We start from the raw sequence: 18,700 nt of genomic DNA on the forward strand, positions 1-18,700 counted from the left end.
AAACTCGGTTCTTGGAAGCCCTTTCGTTGTGCTTTAACTTCTCAGTGTAATTAATTCTATTTGTCAAGATCTTGGGAATAAGGAGTAGAAAAGATGGATCTCTATGAGTGATAAATCTGAAGGAAATAGTGGATTTAGGATTTAGACCATCATACCACAGCCACCTTGCTTGGCCTTTATTTATTAGTGAGATCAATAGATGTTATTACTGATCTCTAAAGAACATTAGTTATGTGACTATTTGTTATGTGCAGGGTTGGAGATAGGCTTGGGAGTAGCTCTCGACTTGGTGGATGGAACCCTATTGGCCAGAGTTTTGGTGTGGCTCTGCTTATACCCTTTCATTAATAGCAAACACCCCAAAATATTTTCAAGCTTAAAAAAAAAAAAAGTTTTTGCACAGCTTTCTCCTCTATAGAAAGCTGAAAGGAAAACAAAGTTATTTTATTGGTTTAGAAATTAGGGGAATGTATCTCCACTCCCTACTGACTAAATCAGAATAAGTCCTTCCTTCTAGAATTAGCTCCAGGTGAGGCTTTTTATTTATTGGTTTTCTGTTATGTATTGAGTAAAGATGGTATTTCTCAGAAACCAGTTCCTTCTCATTCATAGGTAGGCAGTTTTTCTCCAATCCCCTCTGAGGCCAGGCTGCAGTTCTGGGGCATTCTTAGTAGTCTCTGGCTGAGGTGGTTCACTGAAGGGGCAAGCAGTACGCTGTTAGGCTGGCCAAGCCCATCACTTCTAGAAATGTCATGTATGCTTGAGAGATCATTTGGAAAGTGGAACTTAGTTCTGGACTTTTTGTGCTGATGAATGATAATGTGCTAATATGAGCAAACTTCTGGTTTTTAAGATGCTTCCTGCATTTAGGGAAGCAAACATTCTCCTTGTCTTAACCTTTCAGAGGATAGCTGACTTTTCTAAGAGTTTTGGAATGATGAATTGTGCCACCAGCATAATGAGGTTTAAGACTGTAATTCTAAGCGACACATCATTGCTAAGATCTACTTAGATACCATCCCCACAGAGCTACATGTGTTGAGTTCTGTGGTTTTTTGCAATCAGTGTATTTCCCTTTAGTGGTAAGCAGTAAAAATTACCCTGGGTTCACAGTGTAATTGAAATGTTAAGGCCAGAGGGTGAAGCTATTGACTTCCTCTGTAAATGTTATGGGGCAGTGCTTCTAGTTGACGAAAAGCAGGTCTTTGCCAGTGCTACTGTAGTGTTTTGCATACTGTGTGTTTTTGTCATAAAAGTTCCTTTTATCCCACGGTTAAGAAATAAAAAGGTTTTAAATTCCATTGTATGAAAGAATTAAGTATTGTGTCAAGTCTCTTTTGTGCCACAGCTAATTTGCCTGTTACATGCAGAAGAATTCAGACACCTGGCTTTTCTGCACATTGTATCATTTACAGTGCATTGCAGTAATTTTAAATAGTAATTTTTCACATTGCATCTGAAAATACATTATGTTGTCTGAACTGTAAAAAACGTTGGGATTTCAGATGTACTCCTTTCTTCAACATAATGCTGCTGTTAGCATCTGCCTGGTCTGTACTTCACTGTTTTGAATTTCCTAGCTAGATGCTTAGACCTGGAGCTATACCCTGTGAAGAAAAGTGCAGCACTACCTTTGCTCTGCCTGTGTTTTCTGAATTTGAATTCTTGCTTCCTGGAAAAAAATAATCTTTGCCTCTACAGACATGCAAAAAATGAGGAAAGTACAGTTTAATCTATTAGAAAATGTATGTTGATCAGAAAAAAAGTAGTTCGTTGTTCCACCTGTACTCATGAATATTTGCAAAGAATATTTCTGATTCCTTAATTTTCAGTTATATTTTTTCCTAAATAATGTATATAAGCATTATTAAGATCAAAATGTATTAAAAGTGCTAGCTTATGATCCTGCAAGTTTCTTCTTTTACTTTTGATGAAAAGATCACAATATCTGCATTTCTGTAGGATAATTGCATGCTGAAGTAGCAGAAGGCACTACGGGTGAAAATGCAAGGCTTGTTTTCTTCAGGCAGAAGATAGTGTCAGAAGCAAGTGGTGTAATGGAACAAAGAAGTAAAAATTCTTGAATCTGATTTCTTTTGTTCATGGCATCACTCTGCCCATCTGTTGGTTGTTCTGCAGTTGCTCTTGAAGGTCCCTGGCCAATTTTGGTCAAATTTCAAGAGAGGAAGATGGTCTCAGAGATAATGAAGTGCCTGCAAATTCAGAGTCACTCAGTAGGTTTTGGGAAGCGAAGCCCTGTTAATGCCTTGCACTGCAGGTGAGGTGGGGGAGCTGTTGTGGCCAGTCAGCACATGTGGGACTGCCAAAAAACCATTCTTCCCCTTACAGGGGATCTGACAGGACCAAAGAAGATGAGGATGAGTTACAAGATGTATGAGACCGAAGTCAGTTCTGCTACTCAATGTAGCAACTTGATATGTTTGATTGGTTTCTAAAATAAACCTTAAGCCTTCTTAGAATTCCAAAGCTCACTGGAAAATTGGCTGACTTCTTTTAAAGGATATTTTCTTCCAAGTGAATCTACCTTTGCATGAGTGAAGACTTTTGAGAACAGATGGAAATTTGCACAATGGTGGGGAAGAGCATTGATCAAGTCCACATATTTTATAAAACAAAAAGGAATGGAAGTCGTGAAAGTTCGTTTCAGATTGTGTCACATGACTGATCTGATAACACTGTTCATGCAAAACTGGGCTTGTTCCTAATAGAAAAAAATTATGGAAAAACTGAAGGAAAATCTGAATTTTTGAATCTCTTCCTGTTATGTAAATTGCCTAGAGAGATTACTAGATATTATAGAGATCAATCTTTGAGATTTTTTTAAAAAAGACCGGTGTTTAGCATATGGAGGCATGGTTATGGGGTCTAAACTGAAATTTTTTTTAGTGCAGGGAACAGGGGTGTTTGATTTTATTTGTTTGTACCTCATCTTAATTCAAGTGAATGAAAGCTTCATCAAGTTCTAGACAAGCCTCTGCACTGTGCAGGTTCAAAATTTAGGGACAGTCAGAAGAGAAAGCTAGGCATAAGTCACCAAGCTGTATTAGTTAACAGGCTGTTTTTATTTAACTCTTCTTCTCTTGGGAGTGACGTGGTGATGCTTGTTTCTCTGCTGGGTTCTGTATCTTGAGTGGACAGGACTCTGTACTGCATTATGTTGTCTGTAATCAATACAACAAGTTGCCTGACAGATTTGAAAACCTAGCCCAGAGTAGCTTTATTTGTACCATATGTTAGCTGCTGTATTTATACTTTACAAAAGGAAAGTAGAGGTGCAGGTCTGAAAAATGTTGCTCATTAGTAATCCAGTATCTTAGAGTCTATGTTCCCTGCCCATGCATCTGCAGGAAAAAATGTGCTGGCAGAGGACTTCAGACTGCACTGAGTAACTCGGTGTAAATAATGTTTCTACATGGCACCTTCCTGTGTAGCATTTGTGTAATGCTAACAGAGTGGGAGTTCTACTCAAGCTTTACATGTGAGACCACAGGTGGGAAAAGGAGAAAGGCTTTTGGAAAGGCTCCTGTGGAGGGTACTTGGAGCTCTCCCTTGGTGTGGAGGTGAAGTGGCCAAGAAGGGTGTTCAGCACCATGGGTCTCGCCAGCTGGGTGCAGCAGCCTTGAAAAGGTTTGCTCTAGGAGCTTAGGGTTCCTTGCTCTGTGGGAGACCTGCAGGAAGGTATTAAGGAGTGTAATGTTCACTTAGAAGTTTTTTTCTAAGGTTTTTAGAACATAAGTACAATGTCTGATCATTACTTGAATTTTGGGAGAGCAATTCTAAAATTGTCATTCTTAAGTCTAACACCTTGAAGAACTAGTGCTGAGTTTGAAGTGTTTTGACTCTGATAGTGCAGATGGTAAAGTTTAACACTATAGAGATATCCAATCTGTAAGGGTGAGTTATCATTTAATAAAAACATTTTTATTCATGGAAAAAACCTCCCAACCCTGTATGTTAAGAATAGCAAAATAAGGGTGTTCTGTGAAAAATAACATCAATAATACTATGTTATATGTTTTCCAGCATGCCCAAATTGATTTTCTGGGTTTGTTTTTTGGTTTTCGGTTCAGTCAGTAAACTAGTTAAGTGAAAGAAATGTTTGGAAATTTTTTGTTGTAGCTGAGATTAGACTTTTGCTTTCTGAAGCTGGAGCTTACCTTTCTGACTGAGAGCTCAGTACAGTCCCTTTCTTATTTCAGCGGTGGACTGCCTTCCAGCTGAAGGAAAAAGGGAAAGGAAGCAAATGTGATTATTTTGCTAGCTGATAAACTCACGTGGCTTCACACATGCTCTCGTAATTTTATTTTGATGAAGATTTTATTTTTCTCATTTTAACTGGCTTCAGGAAGAGCTCAACTGTTCTGATTGCAAGTTTGGTGAGGTGATGCTAACTTCAAAATTTGTACTTGGTGTTGTAGGACGATTCTGCTGTTATTCTCTATGTATCAGAGTTGTGCTTTGAAGTAGACCATGTAGTCAAGTACTGAGAACATACTATTCTAACAGAAATAGGAGGACTTTACTGAAAATGTTGTAATATTTCAATAGTTCTTGTGTTTAACAACAGTAATATTTTTAATTCTGGTTCTCACAGTCTGAATGCAGGAAAGCAGGAATGTGTGTGTGTTGTGATTGGGCTGGCACTGTGTCTGGAGTGACAAGGGTGTTGCTTTCTGGGATTGTCTTTCAGGAAGGTGGTTCTCTGTGCACAAACAGTTCAGCCTTCTGAACATCCCCTGGTCTCAATAAGAGGGCATTGGGCTGCAATGAAGAAAAGTGAAGGTGCTTCAGGTGTGGTCACAATTGGTGATTACTTTTATCCTTGTATTTAGAGATCCCTAGATTATTGAGAAGATTTAAATTTATTATAATAGATTTACTATCTAAAGAAATGTCCCAATAAATTGAAAGGATTTTCTCTGTAATCACTAGAGGTAACACTGTATTTTCCTGTGTCTTTCTATAGGGATTAATGTATGTAGGGATTCTCTTTTATTACAGTGGAAATTTTAGGATTCTGAAGCCCTGTCTTAAGCTGCAAGTGACTTAGGTCTGGCTTTGTGCTGGGATCAGAAAATGGCTGAGCTGATTGCATGGCACTGCAGTGTAGTGAAGAATGGAAAGACAGCAGGAAGTCCCTGTTAGACTTTTCTTCCTGTGGTGGTGCTCAAGCCAGTTGTGAATCCATGTGTGTTCAGATGGGATCACTAATGCTGCAAGCGAAAAGCCTTCTGTAAAAGAGAAATGTGTGTTGTTGATACCAAAGCCATTACATTTGATATGATTCAATTTATATGCTTTTACCATCATTCCTGGGGGTAAGAAAAAAAAAAAAAGAGGAAGACCTGCCTAGTTTTTAGCTTGATCATGGCTAGTTCATTGCTGATGTGTACACTGTCTTCTAGAGTTAGAGATTCAGCTGTAACCTAAAAACAACTAGTAATGTATCTTATTGTTTTAGTGGGGACAAATAAGTGATGGTAGGTGCTGCATTATGGTAGGAATAAGCGTTGCAGTATTTTCTTTCCATGTTTTGCTTGGACATGAAAAATTACCATATGGAGACATTTCAAATTAAGTCACATTGCATTTTGTCTTAGACTGGAGATGATGTAAAATAACCAGGTGAATACTACTAATATGATCTAAAATGCATGTGACAAACAGACTTTTGTAAAATTTTTGCTAGATTTTGCTGTTTTAATCTTCTGCTGACATAAAAACTAAAGATAGTGAGAGCAAGTGGACCCTGAAACAATACTGGTATAGTTGTGTGGACACTGGATTAGACAAACAGGAATTTCCACAGGAGCAGTGCATTTGCCACCCAGGAACTTGCAGGTGGAAAACAAGTGATCTGCTCTTGTGAGACATTGAGCTTGTAGGTAGCAGTGGTGATAGCTTCAGTAAACTTACATATTCTCAGGGGCTTGGTCTCGTTAACTCTGTAAATGTTACCAAGTGCTTAATGGTGTGACAGAAGTATACTTTGCATGAGAGTACATATGGCTTTTATTTCTCACTCAGTCCTCACTAAACTTGGCTGTGCATTTCTTAAATAAAGCAGTGTTAGAAGTTTGCTTCCAGTTTCTAAAGATTGCCAGCTGCTTTACTAGAGTGCAGCTTGAGGAATCAAAGTATATTTGAGTATATTGATTTTTATGGGATAACATGCAAAATGATACTTTCCTATAGCTAAAGCTAGTAAAAAGTCAGGTTTTGTTTGCATGTTGATTGTTCACTGAAACAGAGGGTCTGTAGCTGAATATGTCAGATAAAGAAAAGGAAATGCTAGAAGTTGGTTAAATAAAGGAAACACAGGACTGGTCTACTGAAAATGCCTATGGCTAAAATCCAAGGAAGTGGGCACTACTTGTGCTTAACTGCTGAACTGAACTGATTGCTCAAGAGAAAAGGACTTTTCTATGTTGTGACTCAAACTGACTTGACAGATCAATCCTGCTATTGCATGTCCTTCTTGGAAGTAAACATGATGGTGAAGTTGTCTTGAGAGTTGGTGCAGGAGAATTTTTGGAGAATTAGGCAGCCAAATTGATGATTACCTCACTGCACGAGTTTTTAAACAATTACTAGAACAACTCTCTTTATATTATGTAGATATTGTGAATTTGTTTGTGTTTACAAAATGCATTATAAAATACATTGTTGAATTCATTAGATGAGTTTATACATTGATAAAATACAAGTTGCATTTGTACAGAAGAAGAATGACAGTGATGCTTATCTCAGTTATTTTCTTTTGCCCTTAGTTTCTGAAGGAAAAGTGATATGTCTTGTGTACTCCCTTAGTTTCTCAGGTTTTGGACTGAAATACCAGTAGAATTGTGGCAGACTGGTATGAATGTGTTAAACAGCCTGAAATGGTGCTGTGCCACCATTTGTACCCTGCATTTCCCCCCCTCCAAGGTTCTCTTGTGTTTCTAACTCTATGAACTGTGTTGCATCTTAAAAAGGAGTCATTACAGAGGGAAGGAAACACTCCCGATATTTTTTTCCCACTACAGAGAGAGATGGTTTTTGTATTTACTTTTTCTTCCTTTTTTTTTTTTAATGTTCATAGATTTTTTAACAATTTCAATGATAGGAAAGAACTCAGAATGGAATCATATTTCAACTTCTTCCTGCCATTGACTTGGTTTGTAGGAACTTTTTTCCTTGTCAGTCTTTGCGACCTGAGCAATGAAAACACCTTTTCTTCAGACACATTTTTCTTTTTTGTTATTGTGCACTTCTCAATTTCATTTGCTAAAAACCCCCCACTTTTCCACCAGAGCTTCACCATCATGATTGTCAGTCTGCACTTTGTTAGTAAAGGATTTACCCTTTCAAAGAATTGTTGCAAGTTCTGAACAGCATCTGAACAGCATCTTTCTGGTGCACACTTCATTACATGCTGCCCATCTGCTGACCCTTGTGTGTGGTTTGCATATTTACTCATGTAGAAGAAGTATCTGGAGTTTTAGGGAAATGGAAGCCCTTCCTTTCTGCCAGTATGAGCTGTTTCTGTTTCAGAAAGCTCACTGCAGTTTTTAGAGAAAAGTCTAGATACTTGAAGGGCACAATTTTAGGGAAATTGTGCCTCTTTTCTGCTGTTTCTTTTTAACCTTCTAGAATATGCATACAAAGATCGAGAGTTGTGAAAGAGTTTAGGAAGTTGTTTTTGAGCTGTTTTTAGTTTAGTTAACTCAAAATATTGAGATCTTAAACTTGGTTTTTAAGAGCAGGAGATAACACTGGATTTCACAAGAGATGTGAGAGGATATTGGATGGGCTCTTGACTTTTTAAATTTAATAAATTGCATAACTGAGGTTCAACTTCATTGTGTTCTCTCAGTTCTAAAGTGGTCCCTTCATTATTTAGAGGCAAAAAGCTGACCAGTGTAGAACTTAAACCTGGATTTTTTTTCAGTCAAAGCTCAGTGTATGATAAGGAGCTCTCTGGGCAATTGAGTGCTGGACTCAAATTGTCTCTGGATGTGAGTCCTTTGGTGCCTGCTAATGTTGATTTTGTCATCTCTCATTCTCTAGTTATGCTGTGGGTGCATCTTTAAGTGCTCTGTGGACCTCCAAACTGAAAATTCAGTGTGTAAGCATTGCTTTTTTATTTTGAGTGAAACTTTAAAAAACTTTAATGCTTACAACAAAAATTACTTCAGTTTTACTTCTGCATTAACTTTTTCAAGAAATGCACAAGTTAAATGAATGTTGAAGGCAAAAAGGGAAGAAGACCTCTCTTGATTTGATGCCTTTTTTAAGGAAGCTTCATACATAGTAACTATGCTCAGGAGAAGTAAAAATGGTCTCCGAAAAAACATGTTAACAGTAAAGAAAATAAGGTTATAACAGGGGAGTGCTGAATTAGTGGAATTTGATTTAACATCATGCCAGTAAGAAGATTTATCTCTTGTAAATGAGGGCATTGTCAATCTGGCTGATGATGATCAGGAACAGCTTTCAGTAACAGCAGGTTCAAATTTACAAGTATAAAGACTGACTTGGAGAAAAACATTCATACAGTCCATTTTAAGCAATAACTGCAATTTACTGTTGAAGGTGCTGCTCTTGCTGCAGTTTGTGAACTCCTTTTACCTGAGACACCTTAATGAAGACTCAAGCTTGAAACAACTTGCCCTCAGGCTGTTCTTGTGCCCACTGGAGTTTACAGGCATTTAATATTAACCTTTGGCAGGAACTGACTCTATCTGAAAGTGATCTACTACTGCTCTGTATTGCTATTTATGGGCTTATCTGCTGTATTTAGACACTTTTGCATAAACTGCAATGGTGTTTAAGCACTGTCCAGATTGTAGGAGATAAAAAAAGATTTAGGATTTCCTTAAAACAGATTTGAAAATGAGTGGAAGGTAAAGGGTAAATAATGGCTGCTGACTTTATCGAAGAAGTTACACAAATTTGATTCTGAGTTGTAACTGCTGTTTTTAAAATAATAACATACTGTACAGTAGGGGATTCCTAATATAATATGTTGAATGCTTATTAGGAAGTTGAGTGCTTCATAAGAAATAAATATGGAGTGATATTTGATGAATCTAGAAGTAGATAGTTGATAGTAAAACCGATCACTGCAAAATTGTACTAAAATACTTTTTAGGAAGATCTTGGTTGATGTTGATTTTAGTATGGAACAGCAGTCTTCTTTTAATTTTCCAGATCTACTTTCCCTCTTCCCCCTGTCTTATTTAGTTGGTGACAGCATTTTTCCACAGTCCAGCAAATGTGCAGCTGGCTGCATTTCCAGCCATGTGCAGGCTGCCCCACAGGCTCTGCCAGCATCCCTGCTGCCAGTCCTGCAGGGTGCCAGGTCCTTCCTCATTCCAGCATTGCTGTCCTGGGGACTTCACTGCCTCAGTCTGCTCTGGCATCTCTGCAGTAACCCCCTGCTCTGTAAAACCTTCCCAGACATCCTCTCCAAGATTTCTCAAGCTTGGATAGTTAATGGTGTCTCTTGTGAGGAAGTGTGTCTGTTCCACCTAGTAATCGTTGCTAAGCAGGACATTTCTTCTAGCCACATGTCATGTCAGCCCTGCCTGCTTCACTACAGACCATCTAACTGGAGATGTTATTGTTCTATTTTTTTTTTTCACCTGAGAACACATTAATTTTGTGCTGTGTTGTTGTTCTCCCATTTGCAGAATTAGATGTAAAGATAATAGAGGATCTCCTGCCATATCTCTCTTAAAATAAACCAGAATAGATTTTTTTTTTTTTTGTACACAACAGGGTCTTGGAAGTTTTCAGACTATTCACATTGGCAAGAAGGGAAGAAGTTGGCTTGGACTCTAGTATTAATTTCCAGGGTCCTTTGGATGAGAAATTGGAACAAGAGTTTTTTAATTTAGTTTGGTTAAAACAAATGAGGCCTTATTTGTATAACTGTCTCAAAGTTAGAGCTGCTCTTTGGCCACACCATTTGTTTAACTCTCATGTACAAGTTTATTTCCAGGCTGCTTTTTTAGCACACATTTTCTTTGCCATTTGAAGTCCTTTTCAGTCATTTGTCCATTACTGAACCAATGGGGTGAATTGGCCACTTGTTCCTATTGCCTTTCCTCCATCTTTTCCCAAGAGTTTTCTGTCTCTTGCATCTCATGGATGTTGTTAGATAATTGTATCATTTAAACTGCAGGTTATTCTGCGTTGGTTCTGTGACTAATCTAATAGTTTTTGTAGTCACCAGATAAAATGTGTATTTCCTGTATTTCTGAATCTCACTTTAGAATGGGAATATTAGGTAAGCAGTCAAGATACAGTAAGTGAGGTTCATGCTAAAATAGGATTGTTGTTTGCAGATTGCAGAAAGGGAATACATGAAGGAAGGAAGAAACTTTTCCAATATTTCTTCAGTTTCTCAGGGTCCCTCTGGTATGGCAGCCCTGATCTATAGGATGGTCATCCTTCATTACAGAGGGCTGCCAGCATATCTGTGCAACACTAACAGTACTTTTACAGGTTTAAAGAGAAGTCTTCTGTTAAGGAATACAAAGTAGATAAACCGGTATAATTTTATGAACACTGTGATGTTCTCCTAACTTTGAAAAGTTGCTTGTATTGTGCTGTTTTAAAAAAGGCATCCTAAGCTTTTGAATCTCACGTACAGGATGGGGACCCATCATCACAACCATGCCTAAGGAGGTTTTAAGATTCATATGATGTGAATTATGACACTAAATTGTTTATATTTAAAGTCATTTCAGCAGGAGCAGAAATGAAGGGGGTAGGGAAAATAATAAGTGCAGTTTGAGAGTGCCTTTGCTTGCTTTAGTGTGGTTTCTTAGGATGTTCCTATTTCCCATATATTCCTAAGAATGCATAATTTGTCAGCTTCGGAAGTATTATTTTGAAGAATGTTACGCAATTGTGTCAGTTTATCTTGTTGACTTGACACATAGTTGGGGTGGGAAGGGAGACTGAACAGGAAGGAAAGTCCTTGTTCCTGAGTGCCGTTGCTGCATAGCTCTCATATCCTCGAGGATCACCCGAACAAAAGCTGAGTCAGAGCACAGCAGCACCGAGCACCGCAGCAATGGCCCAGTTCAGGATTTTGGACTGCGTGATCAATCACAACTGGAGTTTCATATGTAACCTCTACTGTGCATGGAGTGACCAGGTTTGTCTTTTGCTTATCCTTGCATACAAGATGATTATGTAATCTAGTATAAAGGGAGAACAAAAAGGCTCCGGCTGATCTCTTCTCCCCACCCCCAGTCTTACTGAGGATGAACTGTTAGAAATGCTGCTATTTACTAAGGAGTTTTCTAGAGTTAGTAAGCATACAAAACATGGTTTGACTATATAATTGCTTTTTTCACACTTTGAATACTTTACTTTGTTCTCTTTAGAGTCTTGTGCTTTGAGGGATTTTGTTTAATGAATTGCACAAAAAGGTAAATATCATGTACAGGAAGGGGGAGGTATGCCAAGACAAACTAAGTTGTTAATAAATATAAAACTGATTTGTTTTCTTGCTTTGAAAAGACTGAGCATCTTGGCTATTTCAAAATACTTGATCATGAACAGGATTAAAATAAGTGTGGGGGGAGAGTTGTTACCCTTTTTTTCTTTTAATATACAGGATTAAATAAATCACAGGATGCTATTCAGTTTTTAATATGGACTGATATACTTCTTATTCACTATTTGGCTGTAGAACCGGAGGGTAAAAAAGCCAAACGAAATTGCCTGGATTCTCAGTGAAAATGTTTTAAAAATGCAATTACTAAAGCCTTTTAAATAGTGCATGCAGTTGTAATACTGCTTTAAAATTACTCTAGATATTACCTGTATTTCTCATATAACATTCAGCCAGTCACTGAAGAAAATTTATTTATTTTTTATTTGGTGCAAGGGGAAGGTAAGCAATCCTTATAAAGTTGTAGTTTCAGTACGGTTAGTAGAGATGGGTGATTCAGAATTTTTTTCTACTCTGCATAGAGGTCCTTTGAAATAATCTGCTGTTTAAAAATGCCTACAACCCCTGTATGTGACATCTATACTGAAGCTTCTTAATCAGGAAAATACATTGCAAGGTGATTGTGGTGGGGTTTGGTCTTGTTTGTTTGTAGGTATTGGTTTAGTTCTTTTGTTAGCCTGATTGATGGTGCCTGGGTTTTTCCAGTACTTTAGTTAATGTGACAGGTAAAAAGTATCTTCTGTTGAATTTGAAAAAACAGAGGAAACATGATACATTCTCCTAAACTTTTAACTTTTACAGATGCCCAACTATTTGATCTATTTACTTACATATGTATAAGAATTCACCTGTCCAATCAAATGCAGTATGACAATTGCTTCCCGTGCTTCAGAGGAATCAAGAAGAAATAAGAAAAGGCTTAGGATGTGGGCAGTCCTGCCAAGTTTTAGAATGGATTTGATATAACTAGAGGGAATATAAAAGAGAATTTCTTTTTGAGCATACTGAAGTGGAAGGTTTTAAAAAACCCTAAACACTACCCCCCACCCCAAAACCAAACCCCAAGCACTTCCTTTTTCAAAAAAAAATCAAACCCCTTCAACCAAGTCCAAACAAACAAACAAAACCACCAAAGCCCCCTCTCACCTCCATGCAGAACAGGGTTCACTTAGTCTAAAAACTGTTTCTTACCAATATGGAAAGAAGAAGAAACAAGCTTTAGATCAGTACACCCTGAATTGATTGCATGGTTTAGGTAGTAATGGTGCAGAACTGTTTGATCTTGCTAGATTTTATTAAGTAGATTATGCAGTTGTTATGTGTGTTTGGGGTTGTTTTGTTTACTTTAACTGAAGTCCAGTCTCTGTGAACTATACAATTTAATGAGCTGTTGCTGATACTTTTCTTTGAAATGAAGCTGAAGTTTGTTTATGGAATGGATATTCCAGTGCAGCTACTCTGTTCCTGCTGCACTGAAATGGTGTGGCAGAAGTGGAAGCTGCCCGGCCTGGGGAGAGGTGCGTGCTGCTCCTCACAGCAGTGCTGCAACAGTGCTGCTCCTCACAGCAGTGCTGCTCCTCACAGCAGTGCTGCTCCTCACAGCAGTGCTGCTCCTCACAGCAGTGCTGCTCCTCACAGCAGCGCTCCTCCTCACAGCAGCGCTGCTCCTCACAGCAGCGCTCCTCCTCACAGCAGTGCTGCTCTCCCCCTTTCCCACCTCACAGTGCCCAAGCAGGCTGCTGGTGAGAAAGCAGATGGGTCACCTCTAAAGTTGGTGTCACTAATAATATCTCAAATTAGGTTGCAGTCATTCTCAGGATTTCTTTTGTTTTTATTGTTCGCCACCCACTCCCTTGGCTCTGGAGCATATATTTCCCAAAGCTTATTTTTTAAAACAGGAAGTGAGCAAGTGTGAAATATGCAGAGATATCTTCTTCTATCATGGTGGTTTAAATTTTAGAAAACCTATTTTCATGGTGTGAAATTAAAGTTACTATGGCTGGGCACAGTTGCTCTTTGCACTCTGATACATCAAACTGTTATGTGTATCAAAATGTTTTCAAAGGATATGCAATATTTCATACAAAACCAAAAATCCTTAAAATAAAATTATTCTATCATGTAAGTCAGTGACGTTCTGTTGGCATCAGTGAATTACAGTTTTTAGTCCAAACATTGAATGGAATTGATGACTATCACACGGTGATCCTTAAAGAACAACTCAGAAGCCTTCACTCACAATAAACTTGATTGCTTGCAGTTTTTCATCCTTTTTGTTCATGGGAGAACTGCACTACCTGTGTTAAAAATATTTCTTAAAATGAGTTATTAAGAAGTGCCAAAGTGTCTTGCTTCCTGCAAGACAGTATGTTGTCTGTGACAGTTGTCTTGTGGGACATGGGGTAGATTCAAGTGTGACAGTCTTACTGGCAATTCAGAGCTCTCCAGCGTGACTGCAAATGTAGGATTAGTGAAACCAAGTAGTAGGCAAAAAGTTTGTATCTTATGGGGGACCTTGGTACAGGAAATTTACCTTGGTGGAAATTTATGTTTGTACTTATCCAGATTGCCCTCTCAGAATCATAAATGATTAATCCTATTTTTAATATAGTCTGGTCTTAGTTTTTAGTATTTTTTCTTAAAGAAGAAAAAAGAGAGAGAGGGTGAGAGTGCCTTAAAAAGTTAAAGCAATTATTTTTTTTATATGGTAGTCTGATGTTTATGGAGTTGTAATCTTGGAATGATAACTTAGTATGCTAGCTGTGGTCCAAGAGGAGTTCCTCAATGAATGTATGGAAGAGCTAGGTAATATTTTTCCTCAGTAATGTATGGACTAGGCTCATCCTCAGTAAGATGTAGTAGGAGCTACTCCCTCTGTCCTTGTAAGGATGTCCTTTATGAGCTTCCAGCACATGAGCATGCTCTGGAGATGCCTGCTATGTCAGTTCACCTTGTGGCCATGATGAGATGCAGTAGAGCAAGTATGCCTAAAACAAATTCCACCGCTTCAGATGTTTGGAAGGAGTACTGGTAGGTAATATAATGTAGGCAATCAAGTGGTTTTGGATTTTTTCCTTCCTTTTATCACAAATGCATTTCTTTCATGTGTTAGATAGGGAACAGTAGACCACAAATTGAGTGTAGGTTGTCTTCTTACCAGTACAGAGCATAGGTCAGCACTGTGCTCTGAGGAGACTTCTAGTTCGAGGAGAGCAGATCTGGTCTTCTCATGTCCTGTTCTCGTTGGTTCTTTGATGAACTGCATCAGTTTTCCTTTTATCAATCTTATTACTGCACCCTAGCATATAAAAATAATGATAATATTCTTTCAGCCATGTAAATACTTAAATCTTGGGTTTTTCAGCCAGGGGTAAGTATTTTGCAAATTCTGTAAACTTGCAGTTGGTCAAATTTCACTGCACAGTGTGGGCCTCATCTTTGCAGTTGTTGGTCTTGGAGAAACCTTCTCATCAAAGAATATTTTGATGTACATGAAGGTTTGTTGTTAGTGCTGACCTAGCAGCCAAGGTGTCTGATTTCTGTTCTTTTAGCTGGAGTTCATTATTGCAGGCACTGTGTGAGAATGTGCTGTTACAGTGCAAGCTGGGCTCTCGCATCACCTTCGTTCGGGCCCCAGAACGCAGCAGTGCTGCAGCAGCTGCTGCACTGCAGCTAATTCCCTTCCTCTGGAGAATCTCCAGTGACATTAAAAATGCTTTTCTGTCTTCCACATGTGTCATTTTGGAGGATGAAATAACAAAGGTGTCTGCATTTCTTCTGAAATATTTGCAGCTGATGATGGTTTTGAAATGTGATATTTATTATCTTACTGTGCTCTTCTATTCATCTGCCTCAGAGAGGGAGGGAGGCAATATGATAAAAATCTGTCTTGGTAGCAGTGCAGGGTGTGCTGTTTTCAGTTTAAGCAAAAAGTGTAAAATCATTGCATGAAACAGCTGGTGACTTAACTCCTTGTGGGAATTCACATTGCCGGAGAAACATTTTGTAATGTCCAGAAGTACAGGGAAATAACTTGGCAACAGTGAGCAATTCAAGCCACAATAATAGGCATGCAAAGACAAGTAGTTCTTAAATAAGCAAATAGATTTGTGTTAAAATAGATTTCTTCTCTCTCTCCACTGCATCCTCCAGAGAGAGAAACAAATGTAGATTTAGTTCCCCTATATCAACTGACATGCGCAATGCAAACTGTGAGGAAATATATGCAGGGCACATATGAGCATGGCATAAGTCAGTGTTCAGAAGCTTTTGGATTTGCAGTTAAACTGAAAATCCTGTGGACAACTTTCTCCTCTTTATCCTCTTAGTATCATCTCTGTGCATAAAGATTTAATATATTTTTTCATGTTAATGATTTCACACTCATTTTTTAAGCATTTTCCTGAGCATTGTATCTTTGTAAAAGAAGTTATTCACTGAAAAGGTTGTTTTTTTTCCCCTCTGTTTTAGATGCACAATAGATGACAAATTTAGAGGTTGGTCATAATTTAATTTGGGTGTTTGGATATGTGGCTTTACATCTGTGTATGCTAATTTTATTTTATTTTGTTTTACAATGGACAAGCCTTTTCACTTCCAAGTTTAGGACTTTGAAATGTAAGAGTGTGTTGATGTGCACATTATATAGAATGTTGAAATTAAATGTCTTGAAACACAGGACCAGGATTGTTTTTAAGTGGTGAGTTAGCAGGAGTTTATTAATGAAGTCACTATCAGAGAGCTTTAGCACTGAGTATCTCATGCTGTATGTAGATCTGTTTAGAGGTTATTTTTGAGGAGGAAAGCTGTGTATGTGGGGTGGTAAAGAATCTTGACACACTGGTCCTTTTTGGGTTTTGAGCCATCTTCTCTGTGTTAAAATTTCTATGCTGTTATTTAGCCTTGATCCACACAGTTGTTCTTAAAACTTCCCCCATATGTCTTGGTAAATCTTCTACAAATGGAATCAAATTCTGGAATAACAACTTGCATGCAATAACCATGTTTTTTAGGTTACTGTTTAGGTTTGACTTTGAAGGTTCAAATCCCTGGTATTCCAAAGGCTTCTGTTTGGTTTTGGGCAGGTTTAGAGACTTTTCTGGTATACATGAAATAAAATCCTTAGTGCAGTGCTGAATGAGCTTAAGCCTTAACAGCTTGAATTACCAGCAGGCACAGTGATGCACTTATGCAGATGAAGTGATATGTCTAGTCTCTACATGACCTCATTTTCTTGGTTTTAGAACAGAAATGAGCATATTCTGTTTATGTTGCAAAGTTCAGTAGTTTCAGTAAGAGAAGGTCAGCCTCATGCTTACATTCAATAGAGAGCAGGTATAGGGATGCACTGTCCACTGCTCAGCTCCAAAGCAGTAAAGCTCTTAGTATTGTAGCTGCATCCTGGAGTAGCCTAGTCAACATAGAGGTTTGCCATAGGGACAAAGAAGCTGAGGAAAACTGGTTGTTCTCTTGGGTGGTTTGGTAAATTTTAACTGTGTCCCTTGGGGAGTTAATAATTTGATTCAAGTCATAGTTTCTGGCTGCAGTGGAGAAAAACACTATGAAGGGAAGGAAATCTGTAGGTAGTTTCAGGGCTGGTAGTAGTTTCAAGTGTGGAGCATCAGTTTATTGCAGTTTATTGAAGTGGGGTCTGTGCAGGTGATTTTGGTGATTTTATATTGTGCAGTGGTTTTGGTTTTCTTGAAGGCTTCTGCAAAGCTATTTCACATGTAAATACATTTGTGCTTATACTGTGGTGGAAGTGTAGTGGAAACTATCTGGTATCTTGTGTGTTTGGTGAAGACCAGGTTATTCTTGAAAGCAGAAAGAGTACAAACTTCATTGACACTCCTTCCTATTTTTGCACTAGTGTACTTAGCTGGGGACAGAGGTGGAGTTTTTATTGTCCTCTCCCCGTTTGTAGGAAGCAGAGTGGTCATGGGACAGCTCATGGTCTTGGATCTGAAAAAGTTCCTATCGGTTGAAAGAGCCAGTACAAGCCAGCCCTTGACAGCTGGTGACTGTGCAAGGTGCTCTTACCACTTCTGTTAGACTGCTGAGAAGATTCTTGTATCTTGCATGGAATAATCTCAGACATTTCTTCATTTCTTCAATGCTGAGGAGCAGAAGCATGCTTTCTTTGTCTCCTGTCTCTGATATTTCCACATTACACTGTAAGGTGAGGACAGAGAATTTCCTATTCCTAACAAGCAATGACAGAACAAGCAGAGAAGGAAAATTTTAAATTTAGCTAAATTAAGATCACATGATATTTTGCTGTTATGCTAGCTACCAGCCCTGCAGATGTTTCCTTTCTTTCCAGTTTAAGGATGTAGCTGTTAAGAGGGGAGGCTTTTGCTAATGGTTCTATAAGAAAACAAGGAAGCTCTCAATTTCTCTTTGTTGTTAATGTTTTTCTGACTAAATTTAATATTATGAACTCCATGTATGTTGTTATGAATAACAAAATTCAAGATACAAATAAAAGGCATCGTGAAAATAGTGTGTGAAGTGTTTCATTATATACTTCTTGCTCTGTGTCTTAGTGCTGTTACTGTTGTTTGAAATGGGCTGTTACTCTGTGGCAGTATAAATTATTATCTGAAGCCCACTTAATTAGCTTTGTAAAGAATCTCAATCAATTAGTGCAATTTTTGGATGTGTAGAAGCAAATATATACACACACAAAACAGTATACTTAATTTTGTGTGTATTTATGTATATAAAACTAAAATAGACATATGCTAGATTAATGAATTGAAATATGCTACACTTGGTACTATCTAGAGTTTAAAGCATTGTTCAAAAGATCCAGCTGTCAGAACTACTGTCTAAGAAAAAACAGAGATTGTGCTGTCTAGAAAAAGAAAAAAGTTACATTAAGTCTAGGCAGCACTTAGTGAGTTGGAATTTTCCTTACTTCAAAGTAGAACAACTCTTTCTGAACTCACCTGGCCTGGGAAGCTGAAAGCTGCTTTGATTCAAGCAGGTATGTCTAGATAGGTGCAGTTTGCAGAACCACTTGGGGTATTACTGCTTTTAATGCAGAGCCAGGTAAACTGAAAAATTTTCAGTTGAACAGACACATGAAGGGGGCATTTTTGAGATCATCCTTGCTGTAGAAAGCCTTCAGCTTTGCTTTTTGGGTTTTGTGGTGAGACTGACATGAGCACCAACTGCTTTACAGAGCCGCCTTTCATGAGCAGTAGAGTGCAGTAGGCAAGTTTG

At 38.2% G+C, this 18,700-nt stretch overlaps 1 protein-coding gene across 3 annotated transcripts in view; it reads left to right on the forward strand.

The window, feature by feature from the left end:
- The window catches only part of ARHGAP21 (Rho GTPase activating protein 21), a 111,465-nt gene that overhangs the window by 18,130 nt on the left and 74,635 nt on the right, over positions 1–18,700 (forward strand). Inside the window, exon 1 of one of the 3 annotated variants that reach the window (XM_058039962.1) lies at positions 11,097–11,170. The exons of the other annotated variants lie outside the window; for them this stretch is intronic. The gene's annotated coding sequence lies outside the window, so the exon portion shown is untranslated. Of the gene's footprint in view, positions 1–11,096; positions 11,171–18,700 lie in introns of those variants that run through there. 3 annotated transcript variants of the gene reach the window in all.

This window comes from Melospiza georgiana, chromosome 1, assembly GCF_028018845.1.
Source record: "Melospiza georgiana isolate bMelGeo1 chromosome 1, bMelGeo1.pri, whole genome shotgun sequence".
Lineage (NCBI taxonomy): Eukaryota > Metazoa > Chordata > Aves > Passeriformes > Passerellidae > Melospiza > Melospiza georgiana.